This window comes from Tupaia chinensis, unplaced genomic scaffold (genome assembly GCF_000334495.1).
Source record: "Tupaia chinensis unplaced genomic scaffold, TupChi_1.0 Scaffold138400_1, whole genome shotgun sequence".
Taxonomy (NCBI): domain Eukaryota; kingdom Metazoa; phylum Chordata; class Mammalia; order Scandentia; family Tupaiidae; genus Tupaia; species Tupaia belangeri.
Genome location: NW_006198297.1, coordinates 158,355 through 166,072, shown reverse-complemented (window position 1 = coordinate 166,072; position 7,718 = coordinate 158,355).

Below are 7,718 nucleotides of genomic sequence, written 5' to 3'. Positions count from 1 at the left end.
CAAACTGGAAAATAATAATGATAATAATAATAAATAAAGTTAAAACAAAATAATTCTTTAAAAAACAAAAACAAAAACTCAGCTTTGAGCTACAGCAAAGATCTTTAGGTATGAAAAGCAGCTCCATGAGTAGAGTCTTCCTGCCAAAGATCTTTCTGATACTCCAAAGCTATCTCCAGATTTTGGCTGAAAAACTACATGCTTAACTCCGAAAGTAAGCTTCATTTTTAAACGGCCATTGAAAAACAGTGTAAAACTGCTTCCAAAACCAACCATTGATGTAGACCAAAACTGTACATCACAAGTTGTTCAACTCCTAAAGTAAAGTAAATGTTATGAACAAACAAACAAACAAAAAGTACCATTCTCTAGCCATTGAGAACCATTGTCAAACTTGTATTGAGACCAAACTGAGTGACAAGTGACATGGTGGGGCTTGATTTCACCTCCATGATAAAGTGTATGGAAATTTTGGGGGAAAGACAAGCCAAAGGATATCCTTTGGAATATGAGATTGGATGTTGCAGATAGTAAGAGAAGTGAGAGAACAAGAGACCCAAGAGGGGAATTTAATGGAGAGAGCTTCCCTAGTCTGAAAATTCCCCCAGTCAAAGAGCAGTGTACCTGGCTTGAAGAGGGGTATATATGGAAGGCTTTTGGTTCAGATACTGGGTTGACCTGAACATGCTGCTGTGCCTGTGATCTGGGAAGGCTGTGGGGAGGATCGCAGTATTTCAAAAGCCTGTCAAGGGTACCTTTTCTCTTGAAAAACAAAAAGGAAGAAACTAAGAAAATCCGAATAAAGTATGGACTTTAGTTAATAATAATACATCAATATTGGTTAATTAGTTGTGATCAAAGTATCACAGTAATGCTGAGGTAGAAGAAAACTAGCAAATGGAATTGGGTATGGGGGCTGGAGCATCTGTCAAAGTGGCTGGATAGAAAAACCCAATCAGGACAGAAAATTCCCCACCCAAGGTAATGTAGACAGGAGATTAGCGGGGGATGTCTAACGTCTAACTGATTGCGCCACATTGAATAGAGCCAATGAAATGAGAACAATCGTTGGGCCCAGACAATGATCAACGGACACAAGCTATACTAAAACAGTATAGGGGCCGGCCGGTGGTGTGGTAGTTAAGGGCACTGGACTCCCATGTGGCTGACTGCGGTTTGAGTTCCAGACCTGGTGACTTGCTTTCTTTCTCTCTCTCTGGTCAAATTAAAATAAATAAACAAATAAGTTAAATAAAGTAATTTTTTTAAAAAAAAAGTTATAAACCTTGTAGAATGTAACTGCTGGGGCCTTTTGAGTCACTCTGTCTGCTCAGGCCCACTGCTACTTTTTGAGAGTGTACTTTTGTTTTTATTTAATAAATTACCCTTTCCTTTTGCTGTTGGCATGTTACATTCAATTCTTTGTCTGAAACACCAACAACCTGGATATCATCACAGAAGCTATCCTGCAACAATACCAGATGTTAATAATAGGAAAAACAGAGACCAGCGGTTAGCGTAATGGCTATATCGCTGAACTCCCTCGTAGCCGACTGCGGTTCAAGTCCCGGACCCGGTGCCTTAAACTCATGCCAGGCGTGTGTGCGTGCATGCCCAGGATTCCAAAGAGGAGAATGGAGGAGAAGGGATTGTGGCGTGACCATCCCCCCAGGGGGTGATTTCTCACTTTCTATCTCTGTTTCTCTCTGTCTTTCTGGTGAGCGCACACGCCCTATAGCAAAAAAAAAGAAAAAAAAAAGAAAAAAAAGAAAAATGGAGTGCAATGTATATAGGAACTCTCTGTACTATCTTTGCAACTTTTCTCTAAATGTAAAAATATGTAAAATGCCAGCTCCAGGGACCAGGAAATGGTGTAATGGCTACATCACTGGCTTCCACATAGTTGACTGTAGTTCTAGTCCTGGACCTGGTGGCTTTATTAAAACTCGCGCTGGGTGCATGTGCATACATGCCCAAAATCCCGGGAGGAGAAGGGGTTGTGGTGTGGCCACCCCTCTGGGGGATGATTTCTTGCTTTCTGTCTCTCTGGCAAGTGTACTCACCCTATAGTAAAAACAAAAACAAAAACATACTCTTAGAAAATAATAAAAAAAAAAAACATTAAAAAATAAAAATAGGGGCCGGCAGGTGGCATGGTGGTTAAGGGTGCTGGACTCCTACATGGCTGACTGCTGTTTGAGTCCCAGACCTGGTGGCTTGCTTTCTCTCTCTCTCTCTGGTCAAACTAAAATAAAGATATAAAGTTAAATTAAATAATTCTTTACAAAAACTAAATAAACTAACTAAATAAATAAAATACCTGCGCCAGTCCTAGAATCAGCTATTTCTCTAAGGAATTCTGTGTTCCTTTTTATGGAGAATGGTGTAAGAACCCAAAATCTGGTGCTGTATGTGCTCATTGTTACTGGGTGTTGGTGCTTCTAGGACCTATCAGCTGACAAAGCAAGGAAATATGTGTATATATATATATATATACACCAACCCTTGTATATGCACACATCTTTAAATATTTCTATATGTAACCATATGTATCAACATTAAGCTAAACATGAGTTCACACTGATGTCACCAGCTCTAATCTCTTACCACGTGGATCATTCTAGCTTTCTCTCCTTGCTTATCTGTATACTCCCACTCCAACAGTGAGAAACCATACCCCCACCATTTGCCATCTGTTTACATAATTGTTCAATTCCAGGACAAGTATAACGGTATCAGAATTATTTTAGAATCATTAAAAATGTATAGAGACTAAAAAAACCCTTCCCCCTCAACTCTTGGTGGTTTTAGCAGGGCTGAGTAGGAAATTAGTCACCCATATGCCCCTCTTTCTAGCCAAAGCAGGCAGTGGTGCTGATTCGCCTGAAGCAGTGTCACTCAGACCAAGTGGGAAGCTGGTCTTTCATTTCTTGCTGGGTGGAAACAAGCAGTAGTGTTTTGATTTCCCTAGGGTGGTGTTGGCAGGGCTGAGTGGGGAATCTATTGTCCATCCCTTGCACAGAGGAAGCAGGGGGACCTCTGACTCCCCTTTTGGAGTTAGCTGGGTTTGATCATGGAGCTAAGCCTACTCCTCCATTTGGCAGCAGTGAAACTGAATGAAACGGTATGAGGTTATTCTACACTCCATTCGCCCTGCTGCTCCCCACCCCCACCCCCGGCCCCATGTCAGTGGGATTTAGTGAGGAGCTAGGTCTCCACCCCTACTGAGCATCAGTGGGGCAGAACGAGGAGGTGTGATTCTGAGTTTGTCACAGTGGGCCCCAGGCCTCAGTGGGACCAAGCAGGGAGCTGAACAAGAGCGAATGACGAGGTACAAGATAGGGCTAAATGGAACTCCATTTTCTCACCCATCCTCTGGTGTCAGCAGCCCAGAGGGGAGTTGTACCTCCACCTTGCCTAGAATTGATGTTTGGTATCAATGAGGCAGAACAAGACAGTGGGAAGCATGTCTATTAGATAATCCACTTCCCCAGCCCCTGGGGTCTGTGGAGCCAAGAGGGAAGTTAAGCCTACCACTCCACTCTGCCATGGTGAAGTAGGCAAAGTAGTGCAATTCCATCTTCTGCCTTTCCTCACCCTGAGATCAGGCCCAGTGAGGAAGCTGAGTTGAATCCTTAAATCAGTCATAATGAGGCAATTCAAGTTGGTACTATGCTTTTTGTTTTGTTTTGTTTTGTTTTTGAGAGGTTTTTGCTATAGGGCACGAGTGCTCGCCAGAAAGACAGAGGAGTCAGAGAGACAGGAAGCGAGAAATCACCCCCTAGGGGGATAGCTGTGTCGCAATCCCTTCTCTTCCTTTCTCCTCCCGGGATCTTGGGCACACAAGCACACGTCTGGCGTGAGTTTAAGCCACCGGGTCTGGGACTCGAACTGCAGTTGATTGCATGGGAGTCCAGTGACATAGCCATTATGCCATCTACCAGTCCTGGCACTATGTTTTCATAGAGAATGTGTCAGTGAAATCCAGGAGAAAACTGTGGTTATTCCATACCCATCTGCCTTGACAGAGTATGTGTCTTCCACTTTTGGCAGAGTGGGGTCAGCAGGGTCAGTGGGGACTCACCATCCACCTTTACCACATTTGAGCATTATACACAAATACCAGGGATGCCTGTTAGAAAAAAAAAAAAATTAAATAGGAGCGAAGAGAGGGCGAGGAGGTGGCGTGGAGTTTAAGGTGCTGGATCCCACATGGCCAACTGTGTGATTCCAGTCTCAGACCCCAACGTCTTGAAAATCAGGGCCTGCAGGTGGCACAGTAGTTGGGGTGCTGAACTACCACATGGCCAACCGTGGTTTGGGTCCTGGACCTGGCAGTTTGCTTTCTTACTTTCCCTTTCTCTCTCTGTCTCTCTGGTCAAATTAAAAATAATAATAATAATAATAACAAAATTAAATAATTTTTTAAAAAGAAAATCATGCTGGGGTGTGTGCATGCATGGCCAAAATCCTGAGAGGATAATGGAGAAGAAGGGGTTGTAGTATGGCCACCCCCACTGGTGGTGTGGCTTTCTCACTTTCCTTCTCTCTCTCTCTCTCTCTGTTGAGCACACATGCTCTATAGCAAAACTGAAAAAAAAAAATAAAAAAGAAAAAATATTAAATAGGAGTGATAGTATCACACACATATCTAAATTGTCTGAAATGTAAGAAAACCATCATCCGTCATACCAAGAACCAGGAAATTGCAACTTGAATGAGAAAAGACAATCAACAGATGCCAACATGAAGACTTTAAATATTTTAAAGCGGCCAGCATAAAAATGTTTCCATAAGCAGCGTACTCAAAACAAATGTAAAAGTAGGGAACCAACCAGCAGTTAGCGTAATGGCTATGTCGCTGGACTCCCATGTAGTCGACTGCGGTTCGTGTCCCGGACCCGGTGGCTTAAAACTCATGCCGGGCGCGTGTGCATGCGTGCCCAAGATCCCGAGAGGAGAACGGAGGAGAAGGGACTGCGGCGTGACCATCCCCCCTGGGGGGTGATTTCTCGCTTTCTGTCTCTCTGTCTCTCTCTGTCTGTCTGGCGAGCGCACGCGCCCTATAGCAAAAACTTCTCAAAAAAAAATGTAAAAGTAGAAAATCTTGGCACAGAAATAGAATCTATAAGAAGAAACAAAAGATAATTGTAGAATTTAAAAATGCAATAAAATTAATAAAAACTTAAACATTTATTAAAAACAATTAAAAGGCTCAAAAGTAGATTGGAGATGAAAGAGGGAAGAATTAGTGAACTTTTTATTGCGTTTTTATTCCTTTTTCTCTTTAAATATTTATTGTAACTTATGATTTACATACGATCATTATGCATCTTTGTAGGGTACAGAGTGGTCTTAGAAAGCATGTATATGGTGTGTAATAAGCAAATCGAGGTTTAAATATATTCACCACTTTCAACGTTTAATATTATATTATGTTGTGAACATTTGAAACCTGCTCCAATGGTTATTCCACAAGTATGTACTAAATTGTCTATGATATTCTTTACTATGAGATACAGTTCTAAAGAAAAACACATTGATTAAGAATTAGGGGCCAGCAGATGGCATATACATCGTTGGATTCCCACATGGTCAGCCACAGTTCAAGTTCCAGAAGTTCTGATGGCTTGAAAATCATTCTGGGCGCATGTGCATGTATGCCCAAGATCCCAGGAAGAGAATGAAAGAGAAGGGATTATGCTATGGCTATCCCCTATGGGAGGGGAGAGTAATTTCTCACTTTCTCTCTCACTGTCTCTGTCGCTCTCTCTCTGTCCCATGAGCACACACGCCCTATGGCAAAAACCTCTAAAACAAAAAGTCAGGCAACAAATGACCTTATCAATTAACAAAGAATGTCTTAAAATAGTCAATGGAAAGACAAAATTTATGAGACCAGTAGATGGTGTAATGGTTACATCACTGGACTCCCACATAGTCTACTGCAGTTTGAGTATCAGACCCAGTGACTTCAAACTCATGCCAGGTGCTTGTGAGTGCATGCCCAAAATCTCAAGAGGAGAATGGAGAAGGGATTGTGGTGTGGCCACCACCCTTCACGCCCCCACCCTGTAAGGTGATTTCTCACTTTCTGTCTTTCTGTCTCTCTGGCGAGTGCACGTGTCCTATAGCAAAAATCTCTCAAAAAAAAGAAAAGAAAAAAGAAAAATTTGTAATTTCCGTGTAGAGGACTGTGAGAGATAAGAGTTTATAGTCTGGAAAAATCTGTGGTTATCAATCATTGGTCCAGTTAGAGATAGGTAAGATTGTATATAACAGTAGTTATTAACTATAATATAACTATAACAATAGTTCATTAAGAAGAGATAGAAAAAGAACTTTGAGACCACCAGATGGTGTAATGGTTGCATCTCTGGACTCCCATGTAGTTGACTGTGGTTCAAGTCCCAGACCCAGTGACTTGAAACTCATGCAGAGTGCCTGTGCATACATGCCCAAAATCCCGAGAGGAGAACAGAGCAGAAAGGATTGCAGCATGGTCATCCCCCCTGGGGTTGATTCCTCGCTTTGAGTCTCTCTGTCTCTGTCTCTCCGGCAAGAGCACACTCCCTATAGCAAAAATCTCTCTGAAAAGAAAAAGAACACTTTTACTCACACACTGTGAGTTCTTATAAGACCACAGTACTGTACTGTGCATTAAAGAGTAAGTCCTCAAAATAGCAAACAAAACAAAATTGGAAAGGGACGTTTACAAGTGAAGACATGGCAAAGCCAGTGATTTGGTGATTTAGAGGGTTTACAAAGTTTTTGATTTTAGTCTCTTTAAAATTTATTTCAAAGAAAGACTCAGGTACTGGTAATATTTTGAACTTTTCCTCTATTACCTAGTTTTATACAATGAATAATGGTTATAATAAATCTACAAATTGAAACCTGTGGAGACAACTGTCTGTCAAATATTGGTGAATTTGTATTTAAATCTGCTTATGTGTAAAATTGTTCAATCTGCATTTTTAGCCTTTTAGTTGGGAAATTTAGTCCTGACATTCAATGTTATTATTGATATGTGTGGACTTATCCTTTATTTTTCTAGTTGTTTTGTGCTCTCTTACTTCTATTTGTCTCCCTTTTGCTTTTCTAGTATAGTAGAAAGTGAGAAAGCAAGCCACCAGGTCTTGAGATTGAACCATTCTCCTCTCGGGATCTTGGGCACGCATGCACACGTGCCCAGTGTGAGTTTTTTTTCTTTTAATTTGACCAGAGAGGGAAAGAAAAAGAGAGGGAAAGTGAGAAAGCAAGCTACCAGGACCGGGACTGAACCATGGTCGGCCAGCCATGTGGGAGTCCAGACGACCTCAAATTGGTACAATTACAGCATTGTTCTTTTTTTCGGGGGGAGAGGTTTTTGCTATCTGGCGCATACGCTCACCAGAGAGACAGAAAGCAAAAAATTACCCCCTGGGGGGATGGCCAAGCTGCAATCCTTTCTCTTTCATTCTCCTCTCCGGATCTTGGGCACGCCCGCACATGTGCCCGGTGTGAGTTTAAGCCACTGGGTCTGGGACTCGAACCACAGTCAACTACATGGGAGTCCAGCGACATAGACATTATGCCCACTGCTGATCCCTCTTTCTTTTTTTTTTTTTTAAACTTTATTCATTCGTTCATTCATTTTAATTTGACCAGAGAGAGAGAGAAAGGGAAAGTGAGAAAGCAAGCCACCAGGTCCGGGACTCAAACCATGGTCAGCTATG